This window comes from Phacochoerus africanus, chromosome 8 (genome assembly GCF_016906955.1).
Source record: "Phacochoerus africanus isolate WHEZ1 chromosome 8, ROS_Pafr_v1, whole genome shotgun sequence".
Taxonomy (NCBI): Eukaryota; Metazoa; Chordata; class Mammalia; order Artiodactyla; family Suidae; genus Phacochoerus; species Phacochoerus africanus.
In genome coordinates, this window is record NC_062551.1 from 13,552,122 (window position 1) to 13,566,006 (window position 13,885).

The following is a 13,885-nucleotide window of genomic DNA, read 5'->3' on the forward strand; positions in this document are numbered from 1 at the left end:
ACCCCAAGCCTGGAGAGAGGGGCTGGCTCAGCACAGGGGGGCTGAGGCTCCGGCTGCCTCCAGGAGACCATTTGGTTTCCTTGGCTGCTCCCGCCTGAAGGAGGCCGTCCCTGGAGGTGTCCGGATGAGCCCAGCCAGGAGAGGTGATGCCCGCTTCCTCCACTGCCCAGGGGGGGTCAGGCGGCCCTTCTTGCATGTGAGGAGCTCTGCTGCTGCCCAGGTCAGGAGTCAGCTTCCGCGCATGCCCGGATGACCCACTGCGGCTCATTTCCCGTGTGCTCTTAGCAACCTGGCCAGGCCTGGCTCCCACGGTCCGCTCGCAGGTGTCTCTCCAGCCCCTTTGAGGGCCCTTCACCCCCACACCCCCGCTAGGTCCCACCACCTGCCTCCACCCCACCCCACCCTGCTGAGTTCCGTCTCCTGACGCTCACTGTGGTGTCTCCTTTCTTGAGCTCAGCATCCCAAGGCAGAAGCCCCACCAGGCTGGGCCCCTATGGGCAGCAGGGGGACAGGTCCTTGTACAATAGAAAAATAATTCCCAAGAGGGGCAGGTGGCTGGGGTCACTTCAGTGGGGAATTCAGCTGGCCTGTAGAAAGGCACGCTCTGGGGCCCAGGGAACCTGGTGGGGTTTTGTGAAAGTGTCTGGTTCTGGTTGAAGTACTTTCACTATGTGCACGGAGGAGCCTCTGGGGGGGACTCAGCAGGTGGCTGGCTTACAGACCCTGTCTGGGTTTGTGTCCTGGAAAGGAGCTTGCTCTGAATATGGCTGGAGGCGGGTCAGGTGGCAGGGGTCTCCTGGCTCTGAGGACAGGAGAGGAGGTGGGAAGAGCCCAGGCACCGGGCTGAGGTGTGCTGGGCCCTGGAAGGGAAGGCAGTGTTGGGAGGACAAGGCGGGCAGACAGAGGGAGAGGTGGCGTGAGGGGGTAGAAGGCTGTGTGTCTGGTCCCTAGCCTCCAACCCGGTTGCAAAGCCCATAGCTTCTGAGTCTGTCATCTTGGCAGCCCACAGGGCAAATGAAAACAAAGAGATGGGCCACTAAAGGAAACCCTCTTGTCTCCCTGACATCGACTCCAGCCAGGCCTGAGAGCGCCGGCATCTCGCCCCCTCCTGTCAGAGGCCCCCTTCAAGCTGAACCACCAGCTCCTGCCCAGCGATGGCCCTGCATCACTGACATCTGTGGGCACTTTCTCCACATTAGCCATGCCTGTACCTTAAATCCCTTTCCCATGGAACGGGTGTTATCTCAGCAGCCCCCTCTCCTAGAGAATGAGGGTAAAGCACAGATGAGAGCTTTGCCCAAGTGCCTGTCTGGGCACCGAGCTCTTAGCTGCCACCTCACCGTACACCCTGCCGGCAAGATCCAAGGTCTAGCTCACACAGGGGCTTGGATGTGCTTTTTCTGGAAGACTGGTATTTTGGTGGCGGGGAGGAGGCCAACTTGACTACACCCATCACTGATGGACTAGAGTTTCTCCAGAACCTTCCGTGGCTCTGGGGCAGTTTATCTGCAAACCGGGTCCTTCTATTGCACCCTCACCCTGAGGCTACCTCTGGGGGTGGCAGGGACTGACCACAGCTGGCCAGGACTGTGCTGACCTGTGCCCACACTGACTGCCCTTCTGGGGTGATGACCTGTCTCCAAGGTGTGAGGCAGGAGCCAGGGCCTGTGCAGGCCCGGCAGGGGGTCTGTGGGGGTGACGCCATCAGCAGTTCCCAGGCCAGCTGCTGCCTGGGCAGGGGGAGGTGGGGATTTCAGTACAACTCCCAGGCTCTGAATTCAGGTGGAGATGCCAGGGAAACCGCATCCCTGAGCCCTGTGCGCCTGGAAGTCTGCTGGGCTGACCCATCAGAGACCTGGATGGAAACTTCCTCCCCTTGGCAGCCCTCGGAGCTGACTCTTCCAAGAGGGGTTTCCTCCCCAGGACGCACTCACCTCTCGTGGTTTCCAGGCCCCAGACCTGCCTGCCACCTATGCCCCTGCCAGCTTCCAGCCAGGCTCACAGAGGCCCTCAGAGATCAACTGCTCATGGGACAGAGGGAAACGCTGAAGCCGGGGGCTGGGCCAATCGACACAGTCCTGGGGCCACGGTGGAGTTGAGTCCCCGACTCAGAGTTCAAGGTGCATTCGGCCACAGTCCCATGCTGTGTGTCCCCTGCAGAGGGACAGACCTCTCCTCCCTGGCCCAGCCCCCTGTCCACCTGAGGGCTCTAGCTCCCTGTGACCTGAGTGTCCTGTCCAGGGTACAGGCACCCCTTCACCCCATGACATGTGACCGTAGGATCCCCTGAGGCAGAGAGCCTGTCTTAGGACAGGAAAGGGAAAGGCACCCCCACATCTCTGCCACTTCCCCCTTCACACTATGGGGGTATAACCTTTGGAGAAATGAGGCAGGCAAGTAACAGGGGAGCTGGCTTAGGGCTGTTCCACTGTCCCTGGGAAAGGCTTGGGGACACCCCCAGCCCCAACAGTCTTCCTGTTACCAAGCTGCTTTGTTCACATTTTCCTCGGCTTCATTCCATTAGTCCCAATCCAGTCCTGTGCTCCAGGCCACGAGATCACTCCCCGCTGCGTCTCGCGTGCCCACAAACCCTCACAGATGGCGAGCTCCTCCCTTCCACCTTCACTGGCTTTGAGTCCAGAGGCCTGAGGTCGCACAGTTTCCTCCCTCTAACCTTAAAGCCACACACCTGACGTGGGTCCAGCAACCCAGTGTGCATGTGGTCCCCGCACCTAGGCCAGAACATGCCCCTCGTGGTGGGGGTCCCAGGTGATGGATTCCAAGGAGCCACTTCTATCCCACGTTCCCATGGGGATGCCTGTGCCCAGAAGGGGTCCCTCTGGGGTGGCCATTTCAATCTGGTGGCAGCCTCAGTGTCCAGCCCTTGGGCCCCCCCCGCTCCCCACCTCTCAGTGGGGAGCCGCCTCCCTGATTCCATCTGTGACCTCGCCTGTGCAGAAAGCCACACAATTACACAATTACCTTCCAGAACCAGGAGGGCATCCCAGAAAGAGCCCCTTACTGAGAGACCCCGGAACCTGGCTGTGTGCTAGAGTCACCTGAAGGCTGCTCGGGGCACCAAGGCGACCCTCAGGCAGGCCTGGCCCAGGAAGGGCCATTTGTTCCTAACAGGCTCCACAGGCAGGACTGAGAACCACGGCCCTGAACTTCCACGGCCCCAAGCCCAGCGAGGCCACTTCCGCGTGGAAGGGGGCGATTTTACCCTCAGCGCCAGAGGGCGCGTAGCTGCAGAGCGGGCTCGGCCCGGGAGCCCGGGGTGAAGGCCTGCGGCTCTCCTTCTTGCCAGCACACCCCACCTCCCCAGGCCTGGCTCCTGATTCCCCCTAAGTTTCTGCCTCGTCTCCACCTTGGAGTCCTAAGCCCTCTGTGCGCAGCCGTGACGTGCTCGGTTCAAAGGGAAGAACAGGACACGACGGCTCAGGCCAGACGTCGCCTGCCCAGGCCTGCACCCGCTCCTCAAGCCGGCTCCTCTCCCAGCCCCCGGGGAAGCAGCTCAGCCCCAGCCTGCCTCTGGCATGTGCCCTCCCGCCTCGCTGGCTACATGGGGCTTCCACAGGAGATAAGAGGCCCCGATGAGGGAGCTCAAAGATTAGTGCCTCGCTGGCCTTCAGATCCTTCGTCTGGGAGTTTTAAGGAATTTTATGAACTGAGAATGTTTTCTGCAGCTCTTTACAAGTGCCCACTTAAAGGGCACTGAGATAAACGTCAGAAGCCAGAACGGGAAGTGAAACGCTCATACCCACTGCTGGTAACAAAGCGCAAACATCAGAGCAGCCTCACCGCGGAGTCTCCTAGACAAAGTGAAGAGACGGTGTGAAAGGCTGGGGGGACACAGGGGTCATGGCGGGGAGTGGGGGGACAAAGGGAGCGTGGAGGGCGCTCCTTCAGTTCTTCGTGGCCAAGTGGAAGGGGGAGTTCTCTCATTTGTACCCTCCTCCACCCCGTCGGGAGGCTGAAAAAAATTCCTTTTGTGATCAGTCATTTTCAGGGAAATTTAAGATGCATGAAATAGGCTTTTCAGCCGAATGTTCCTTTCCAGCCCAGGAAATCTTTATCGGATTAAATGCACAAAAAATGAGAAAAGGGCTCTGGTTGTGAGGCATCCGTGACGTCCCTTGGGGGACAGTGTCCTGCGGGGGGCCGGCTGGGGAGGCACCAGCACCCCACGGCCACAGCCCTGCCTGCGGGGCAGAGTCTGGACCCTGCGCTCGGAGAAACGGGCGATGGAGTTGAACGCTGACGCGGCAGCGGTGGCCTTGATAAGGGGGAGGGACCGTGGGCCAGTCTGCTCTGGCCTGGAGGTCAGAGGGCAGTGTCCCAGGAGCTGAGGATCCTGAGGGAGATTCGCCTGCCGAACGACGGGGCACATGTAAGTGACTGAAAACACACAGGAGCGAGCGGCAGAAAGATTCTGCGTCCAGAATCCTCTGCCGGAAAACCACCACCATGACCACAACCAAACAGATTCAAATATTTATAAACGCAAAGACAGAGTTTTGGAAGGAAACATATGAAACTGAATGCAGAGGCTTCTGGGGGAGGAAGCGGTGCTGAGGGTCATTTCACACCGTATTCTTCGGCGTTATTTCAATTTCTATCTTGTGCACGTTAAAATTTTTTAAACAATAAATAATAAATTACTTAGAATCTTACACACTCGGGGATCATGCTGGACTCCCCCATGGAGATCGCAGAGGCAGAGCAGGGGAGATTTAACAATGGAAACATGCATTTTACAAATGAGAGGATCAACAGCCGGGAAGGGATATTTTTAGCTACTGTGGCTCTTTGCTTCAAAGGCGTAGGTTTCATCTAAAACCAGGCAAACCTCCTACAAAGTCTGCCTGTTTGCAAGGAGTGATTAGCATAATACTCCTTGGAGGAGAAAAGGCCTGGCTCTGCTCTGAGGCAGGAGTGCCTACTACAGGGAGGCTTCCCCTGAAATAGAATCTGAGCAGAACAGCAAAGTCTTCTCAATGGAGTTGAGGCCCCCACCTTCCATCAGAGCCAGAAAGCGGCCACACGGAGGGCCTGGGGACGCGGGTGCGATGTGGCCACGCGGGGCGAGACCGGAGCGACCACACGGCAACGGTGGCCACCCTTCTGGGCCAATCACCAGATCCCTTTGGCCTTGTGCAACCACCTTCTGATTTTAAGCACGGAGGGTCTGGGGGCTGCCTTTCGAGGTGCCCTCTCTGAAGCTAAGGTCAGAGCCAAGTCAAGCCTGAGGAGGAGGGACGGATTCAGGAGACGGCAGGCGAGGCCCACTCCTGCAGGAAGACTCAGGGGATGATGTCGCGGGGAGGGGTCCTCCCCTGAGGCTGCGCCAGGCCCTTGAGAGGTAGCAGAGCTGTGGGTGAGCCAGTGCTGCGGCTCGGTGTCCCCTCTGTCGTCCCCCACCACCAACCGGCCCCTTGGGCACTCACGCTTGTCTGGGTCTATCCGTCTGCCTCTGTCTCTGACCTCTCCTCTCCTGGCCCGGGTCCCCCACCCTCCTCTGCCATGACGCCTGGCCTGTGGGCACATCTCTGATGGGCGTCTTTTCTCTCCTAGAAACCCCCAAGCTGGCTGGGGAAGACTGAACGTGTCAAGGGAGGCTTGACCTTTTCTCCAAACACCACGAAAATGAAATGAAAGCTGTGACCTTCCCAGAGCCGTGATTAAAGATACACATCTCGGGACCTGAGCTGGGGACAGACATCACCGGGCAGCCGCTTGGTGGCCATCCTGGGGGGAGTGTGACCTAGGGCTGAGGGGGGCCGGGGGCAGAAAGTGGCAGTGCTGTTGCTGTTTCACGGGCAGGAGTGGGGGCAGAGGGACAGGAGGGGTGGTCCTTTCTCCGCGGTCCCCTCCCCACAGGGTCCCCACAGGTCTTCCTGCCGAGGGGGGAACGGGACACACTCACAGACGGGGTGCACAGCTGAGGACCCGAGACGCCAATTACCACGCTCCAGGGGCCCCGGGGGAAGCAGAAGGATTTGGATGGGGTGGCTGCTCAGGCTTCAAGGGCAGGGAGAGAAGTATCCCCAGGAACCTGCCAACTGTCAGGGCCAGGGGCTCCTGGCAGAGGTGGGTGGGGGTCCTTTTCGGCAGAGAGGCTCCAAGGAGGCAGGCCTCACTCACAAGGAGGAGGCTCAGCTCACGTGGGAGGAAGGGAAAAAGCTGACTCTTCTCTGGGAACAGATGAGGCAATCGGCTGAGCGCACAGGAACCTGGAATTAACTGCCTGAAGGCAGGGCCCCTGAAGAGCCAAATGTGTCGGGGTGGGGATGTCTGGAGTGTCAAGAAGCTTTGAAACCTAGCCCAGATTATCTGCTCAAGCTGCCAGTCCCAGCAGCGCTGAACCTTCCAGAACAATGTAGCAGCCAGATCCCTTGTCAGGCAAGCTTCCTGAGCAGCTCCTTAGCCAGCCTTTGGGGTTTTAGGAGGCTGATGGCCCAGCTGCAGACAGTGAGTGAATGTCCCCGCCACCGTGAGCCCTGGGCCCCGCTTCCTCGCCATTCACTGGAGCTCAGGGCACGGGCTCCGGGACCAGCATGGCCTCGAGCAGGCCCGCAGTCCCCCACAGCATCACAGGGGTGTCTCCCACAGCAGGTAGAGAGTTCTCTGAACCTGCCCGGCCCTTCAGTCGCTCAGTACCTCAGGGCTGCCTGGTCCCAGCCACTCCCCCGGCTCCGTGGGGGGCCTGGGCTCTGGGCTTTGGGCTTCCAGGCAGACTCTCCTACATCAGAAGCACTGGCTCCTCCCACCCCTCCCCCACCCACAGTGCATTCCTTATCTTTCATGGCTCAGGTAGACAGCATCTCTTTCCAGAAGCTTCCCCGACCCCTCTATTGGGGCTGGGCCCTCCCTCGCCCCATCCGCTCCCACAGAGCATCATCACTTTGTGAGTGCCTGGGAGGGCAAGGATGAGCTCGGCCCACTGCGGTGCCCCCGCTGGTGGGCACTGGGGCGGGTCTGTGCAATGACAAATGGCATTTCCTGGCCCTCCCTAGGCTGGCATAGCAGCAGCCCCTTCCCGGGGGAGGTGGGGGCTGGGGGCTCTTATCTGTCCTCACGGAGGAGGGGCTGAGCGCTTGCTCCCGGCAGTTCCATCCAGACACGAGGGCTCTTGCCCAGCCTGACAGCTGTGGCCTAATTTCCAGGGCTATACCCAGGCTCCTTAATTTTACCCACTTGGTATTTTTCATTCCTGAAGCACGGGGATGGAGAGGGATTGGGGGTGGGGGAGGTGTGGACAAACGCAAGGGATAAGCGTAGGGTGGTGGCGGTGGGGGGGGGGGTTGCTGCCTGGGCGGGGTGCCTGGAAGGGACCGGGCAGCGGGAAAGGGGTGGGGGGAGGAGAGCCAAAGGGATTCTATTTTTTTTTTTTTTAATTTTAAAAGGACAAAAAAATTCCCAAATCCTACCCCCTCCCCTCGATTTTCCTCAGTAAGCATTTTCAACAAGGTCACAAATGCACTGGTGCTATAGATTTTTGGCTCCAAACCACCTTCCAGGCAGCCTTTAAAAGCCAGTTCTTGGCGTAGCTTCAGCTGAGCCTGAGGAGAGGGAAAACTAGGGCACTTTTATGCTCTGAGAAAACACTGGATCCAGGTCACAGCTTCTTGGCTCTGCTGAAGTTGTGGGGTGCCCCCCTTCTGCAGGCCTGGACCTGAGGACCCCCGACCTGCACCCCACTGTTTCCCCCAGAGCAGGAATCACAAGACTAGGGCACACATTTCTTAGTCACCTGTCACCCGTCTGCCTGTGCCATTGGACTGCCACCTCGGTGAAGGCAGGAACCAGCTCTGGGTCCCATGTGTGTCCAAGGCTGGTGCGGGGCCTGGCACACTGTGGGCACTCCAGGAAGAGCCACGGAATGGACCATGGGGAGTGATCCTTTGACCCTGGTCCCCTGACTGGGGTAGCCTCAGCTCCTCCCTGCCCTCCACAACGCTCCTGCCACACCTGAGTGTCCTGCCTGAGGACTGTGGTGGCTGCGCCCACATCGGCCTGGCCCAGGTGGGGCACAAGGGCAGCACAAAGTAAATATTTACTGGAAAAATCCGAGCCTCGGTTTCCTGCTGTGTGAAAGACCTCAGCTGACCCTAAGGTCCCCCTGGGCCAGTCTGAACTAAGCCTAAAGCCCAGATGGAGACTCCCCTGGTCTCCTTTCAGTCATGGCCTGGGGCCACTGTTCTGGAAGCCCTGGTGCCGGGAGAGAGCAAGCACGGCCTTGCTGGGAGTTGGGTCTAACCCCCAACTGCACACACGGTGACACAGATAACTTGCGGTCTCTGGCAAGGTGCCGTGCTGGCAACGGAAGGGATCAGTGGGAGGCCTGATTCCTCGGCTGCTGTCCCACTCCCCACCTGCCCCGTGGCGGTCCCTGGGAAGGCCACTGGGTCACACACACAGCTCCACCCTACCCTTGGCCCCCTCCGGGACAGATGGAGAATTGGGCTGTTGGAGGAGTGGAGACAGCGTGTCACTCCTGCCACCTGCTTCACACCTCTTTTCCGGCAGCACGTGAACCTAGACCACGGAGCGGGGGCTGGTGGATCTGCCTCCCTGGTGTCCACAGGCTGGCGTGCTGCTTCCCAAACCAATTTCCCACGAGCAACAGCTCCTCCTCCTGCATGAGAGGGTGGCACACGATCCATCCCGAAGTCAGGGCGCAGCGACAGGTCCAAGGAGACTCAAGCCCAGGGCCACTGCCAAGGCCGGGTGCCAAGGGACTGGAGCGAGGCCACAGGACAGACGGCCTGCCCAGGGTGGGGCTGACACAGGAGGAAGAGGACCCCACTGCGGCAGTTCGGGGATAAGACCCAGGGCCCTGGGAAGCTTCTAGTCGTGGACTTGCTGATCCTCGTCCCTAACTACACACCGCCTGTATTTTCTTCAGTGTGAGTGTGGGGACTGATTTTCTGTGCCCTGCAACCAAGTGTCTGACTGGACAGCTCTGAACAGGGGAGGGCAGGGGGGGGCCAAGGAGGGGAGGGCACCTGGGGCAACTCTTAGTTTGCTCAGGGGCCTGTCCTGCTTACTCTTCCCTGGAAAACAAGAGACAGTCAACCCCAGAGCACCTGTTTTCCAGGAGCCAAGCGGGAGGGAGCAGCCCCGTATGGAGACATCAGAGGGAGCAAGGGGCGGGGAAGGGGGCGACAGGAGCCAGGCCAGCTCTGACTGACAGGCACAGAGAAAGGGGGATGCCACCTAGCACGATTACCGTCGCAGTCTCTACAAGAGGTAACTTAGAGCAAGACGCTCTTCTGAGCCCTTTCTGGTGCATCGTCCAATCCCCCCGAGGGTCAGCAGGGGTCACGAGGGTGACCATCTCCAGCTTTCGTGTAAGGAAACTGCTCAGGAAAGCAGCCGGCTGGGCGCCCCCTGTGCTTTTCCACTCCTAGGAGAGCAGCCCTTCCCTCTGGAGAGCTGCTGCTCCCCATGCCACGCAGGGTTCTGCCACTGCCGCCTCCACCACATGGGACAAAGGACCCCGTGGGACCCCACCAGAACTGCCCTGGAGCACAGCCAGCAGGAGTGTGAGGGCCACATGACGTGGGGCCATGTTTCTGCCACTGGAAGAGACCAGAACGATGAGGTGCGAGACGGCACCCCAGGGAGACGCCGAGTTGCGGGGCCTGGTGGCCCTCTGCCCTGGTCTGGCTACTCGGGCCAGTCAAGCCCCCTTGCTCGTCCCGGTGCCTTTGACCTGGGTTCCCGCCTCCTGTCACCGTACTTAGATGAGTGGCTCCCACCTCCAGGCTGCAGACCTCCGCTGGCCTGGCTGCACCAGAAGTCCCTGGGATTCCGCTGGGCGGGGGAACGGAGGGAGAGTGAGCATCTTCGTTTTGACAAAGCACAGCAGGCTCGACTAGGTGGCCTCCGAGACCCTGTCCGGAGCTAAGATACACCTCTGGGGTTTAGGCGGCCTGGACTCAGTGACCAGCTCCCTGGGAACACTTAACCGATGCCAACCAGAAACGGGCAGCTTTAGAGCTAGTTCTTCTGAGCTCCTAATCCCCTGGAAAAGCACCACAAACCATAAAAAATGCTGAAAAGAAAAAACTGGTCACCTGGACGTCATTACATAGAAAGGCCTGTTCATCAAGAGACACTGCGAAGGGGGTGTGGGCTAAGGCAGCCCACAGAGGAGAAGATAACGACAGGGCACATATCTGAGAAAGACTGGAATCCAGAAGAAATAGAAAGAACTTTCACAAATCAATAAGAAAAGCACCAAAAACCCAATGGGGAAATGACTCCGACAGGCTCGCTGCAAAAGAGGTCACTCAAAAGCCAAAGCATCACAAGCACTTCTTTTACTCTGTTCATCTTCAGGGACATGCAAATAAGAAGCACATGCTGATGCCACCACGTAGCTCCCAGAACGGCTAAAAGCCGAGACCGCTGATACCAAGTGTCACCGAGGATGTGAGCAACGGGCCCGCTCACGGGCCGTGCACGCGCGCGCGTGCAGGAGTGGAAGCTGGCGTGGCTCACACAGCGCCTCCTGCAGCTAAACACACGTATGGTCCCCGATCCAGCAATTCCTGGGTTCGATCTCAGAGAAAGGCACCCATACATTCACCAGATGCGAAGGGACGCTCACAACAGCACTATTCGGGGCAGCAGAGTGGGTAAAGGCGCGACGGCGCCCGTGGTGGGCACTCCACAGAAAAGCGGAAACTACTGCCACACTGAACACAGGGCCATCTTGCAAAGACGAGGACGGCCAAAAGAAAGCTGACAGTTTGCAAAAAGCACACACACTGCACGATGCCGTTTATATAAAGTTCAAAACACCAGGTGACACCCCCCTATCCCCCACCGAAGCCGAAAACTAAAGACCAGGAAAACGAATGCAGAACGTGAGAGGTCAGGCCAGTGGCTACTTCGGAGAGGAGGGCATGGGTAGTAATTGGGAGGAGACACGAAAGGGCCCTTCGGGTGCTGGAAACGCTGTACTTCCTGATCTGAGTGCTCATTACCTGGATGTAGGTCATTAGCGAAGACGACCTGAGCTGTGTTATACTTATGACTTGTGTACTGTCTTTCTTTTTTTTTGTCTTTTTACCATTTCTAGGGCCACTCCCGTGGCATATGGAGGTTCCCAGGCTAGGGGTTGAATCCGAGCTGTAGCCACCGGCCTGCGCCAGAGCCACAGCAACACAAGATCTGAGCCGTGTCTGCAACCTACACCACAGCTCACGGCAATGCTGGATTCTTAACCCACTGAGCAAGGCCAGGGATCGAACCTCATGGTTCCTAGTCGGATTCGTTAACCACTGAGCCACGACGGGAACTCTGGCTTGTGTACTTTCATACAGCGTGTTGTTGTTAAGTGAAGAATTTATATTAATAAAACGCTGGGTGGGCACCGAGGCATAGAGGGAGGAAAGACTGCCGCATTGTCCTGATCATGAGAAGGAAAAGATGCATCTGGGGCTCTGAAGGAAAAAGTGTTAAACTTACATGGTTAAGAGAGAGGGCGGAGTTCCCATCGTGGCTCAGTGGTTAACCAATCCGACTAGGAACCATGAGGTTGTGGGTTCGATCCCTGGCCTTGCTCAGTGGGTTAAGGATCCGGCGTTGCCATAAGCTGTGGTGTAGGTCGCAGATGCGGCTCGGATCCCGAGTTGCTGTGGCTCTGGCGTCAGCCAGAGGCTACAGCTCCGATTCGACCCCTAGCCTGGGAACCTCCATGTGCCGCGGGAGCGGCCCAAGAAATAGCAACAACAATAACAACAACGACAAAAGGCAAAAAAAAAAAAAAACAAAAACCACAGAGAGAGAGAGAGGGCTTTTCCGGAGAGATGGCAAAATCACGCAGAAAACAAGTCGAACTTCTGGGGACACAGGAGGCCACACGTTTACTGATGACAAGGCTGAGGGTGGAGACACAAGTGCCATCATCAGGCTAAAGAAGCAGCTCTGTGGGGGCAAAACAAGGAGACTCAGATGGCCCCACATTCGGGAAGCTGGTCACGGGTGAGAGCTGGAATGGGGCGCGTGACTGCAACTGGGGCCAGGGGTGTGGCCAGTGGAAGTGGAGAAAGAGACGCAGAACTGTGCACTGGGGGAAGCAGCTTCCAAAAGGAAAGAGTGAGAGGCAAGGCTCAAAACAGCACAGAATGCTCGACAGAGGACTAGAGAAACATGAGAGGGGGCTCGGACGCGCCCCTGAAATCCATCTCAGCCCAGCTTCAGAAACAGAGAGAGGCCGAGGTGGGAGATGGGAGCAAGTGGGATGAGCCAGAAGGAAAAACAAATGATCGGGGGGCGGGGGGGGGGGGGGGGAGAGACACGTCCTCTCAAGCAAGAGTCAAAGCGGAGATTTAGACCCAGAAAGACATTCACTGTCTAAGTGCCAGGCAGTTCCAATGAGATTATGTCATCTAGAGACCGGAAATAGGCCAGGATAACAGCAGGCAGAAGCCTGGTGGGCCCTGGGGCCGGAAGGAAGACAGAGAAGGGCCCGCAGACTTATTCAGTGTTTCACCTCTGAGAGGTGGCAGCCAGCAGGATGACAGCCCCGGGAGAGGACGACGAGGAGGGCACATCAGGACAGATCTTGGTGGGGATTCTCTATGGGTTAATGATCCTGGAAGGAAGGGAGATGCCACGAGACGGCACAGCTGCTTTCCAACGGGGTGGGGGTGGGGAGCAAGTCCAGACTGGAAATTGGGGGGCGTTTTCCCAAAGGCCCCTCCCAACCTCAGTCTGGAGGACAAGTAAGATCCTTGGCTCTGGGATCTCTGGGTGGAACACGGCACCCCCCATGGAGCTGTCCCAAGACTCGGGGCTAGGGAGCTGCGGGCAAATGCTCTGGTGCCATAAGGACACTGAAAGATACCAGGGTGACAGTGACAGACCCGAAGCCCATGCTCCCCTGAGAGCTGAGGCTGCAAACTTGCAGAGAAAGCTCCATTATCCACTTCAGATCCCAAGAGCTCTTGGGTGGGCCCTTGCAGCCTGGGTTACAAAGCACCCTTCCTCTTGGACCGTATTTCACATGGGCTTGTGCTTGCTGTCTGAGGCCAAATTCCACGCCCAGGTTCCCCCAGGCCAGGGCACAACCATCACGTGAGCTCAGAGTTGGGGGCTCTCCTTCCACGTGGAAGAGGCAGCCTGCGGGGTCTGCAGTATTTCCCAAGCTACACGTGACAGAAACCCTTCCGTGCAGGTTCCTGAAGACGGGGCAGGTGTGGGGGTGATCCTGGTGGCTACCTGCTCAGAGGATCCACCCGTGGGGAGAAAAGAGAAGACCAGCCAGGGACCTCCCGGGACGGCCTGAGGAAACCCAAGGGGAAAAGGATGAAAGAAGAGCTTCCTGAGAACGGCGTCCTGCAACAGACGAACAGGACACACTCTGTAACAGCTGTTCTAAGGAGCTGAAAAAGCACTTTTAAGCTAAGGGCACCCATTTGGCTCTCCAGGCTCAGATGAAGCTCTACTCCAAGGAGGCAGGAGGATGCAAGTGATATTTTAAGTTGCTATGTTGTGATACCCATCGGCTACTTGCTCATTAACTGAGCTGTCTGACTAACCAAGGTCAAAACTTGGCTAGTTTCCTGGTGTCCTTAGGTAATGTATAAACAGATCCAGAGACAGCTGCAGGATCCATAACCTCTCAAGCTTCAGACAGAAATTCACTGTCAAATTCTCGGCTCCTGACAACAGTCCTTGACCCTCAACCTCCGACCCTGTCGGCTGCCTGAGCCATGTGCCGGGGAGCTGACACTCAGGTGTGTAGACTCCAAAGAAAGTTTCCTTGGGGGCTGGAAAGGGCTCAGCAGGTGCCACCACTCATGTGATGAGTCTTTAGAGGCTTTTTAAGGCATCCTGTGCGATGGGCATGGGATGATTCTTCAGGTGC

The 13,885-nt window shown here is 58.0% G+C and overlaps 1 protein-coding gene and 1 long non-coding RNA gene across 3 annotated transcripts in view; one reads left to right on the top strand and one right to left on the bottom strand.

Annotated features, from left to right (window-relative positions):
- VAC14 (VAC14 component of PIKFYVE complex) overlaps positions 1-13,885 on the bottom strand; it is a 104,461-nt gene that overhangs the window by 16,611 nt on the left and 73,965 nt on the right. The window lies entirely within an intron of this gene.
- Positions 3,894-5,674, top strand: LOC125132381 (uncharacterized). Its single transcript, XR_007136234.1, has 2 exons — positions 3,894-4,390; positions 5,575-5,674. It is a non-coding gene; the product is annotated as an uncharacterized LOC125132381 (long non-coding RNA).